Below are 496 nucleotides of genomic sequence, written 5' to 3'. Positions count from 1 at the left end.
TTTGGAAACTAAGGGAGTACGTTGATGATGGTCTGCGGGATGGGGGTGTGGTGGTGGCTGTGTCGCTAGACATAGCCAACGCCTTTAACTCCCTCCCGTGGCGAGTCATCAGCGACTCCTTGGAGGAGAAGGGGGTGCCGTAGCATCTGAGATGCATTATCGGGAGCTATTTCTCCGCTCGGGAACTGGCCTACGTGGATAGGAGAGATAGATTGACGCGTGCGCCTGTGTCGTGCGGGGTTCCGCAGGGATCGGTGTTGGGGCCGACCCTGTGGAATGTCGGGTATGACTCTATATTGAGACTCCGTTTCCCGATTGGATGTGAGATAATGTGTTACGCGGACGACACTCTATTGGTGGCACGTGCTGGTACTTTTGAGGAGGCACGTTTAAGAGCGGAAGTAGGGGCCACCTTTTTGATTCGCAGTATCGAGCGTCTTGGGCTGAAGGTCTCGGTTGCCAAGACCGAGGCCGTGGCCTTTTCGGTTGATGGGAC

This window comes from Trachymyrmex septentrionalis, unplaced genomic scaffold, assembly GCF_001594115.1.
Source record: "Trachymyrmex septentrionalis isolate Tsep2-gDNA-1 unplaced genomic scaffold, Tsep1.0 scaffold884, whole genome shotgun sequence".
Classification (NCBI taxonomy): Eukaryota; Metazoa; Arthropoda; class Insecta; order Hymenoptera; family Formicidae; genus Trachymyrmex; species Trachymyrmex septentrionalis.
This window is presented reverse-complemented; position numbering follows the sequence as displayed.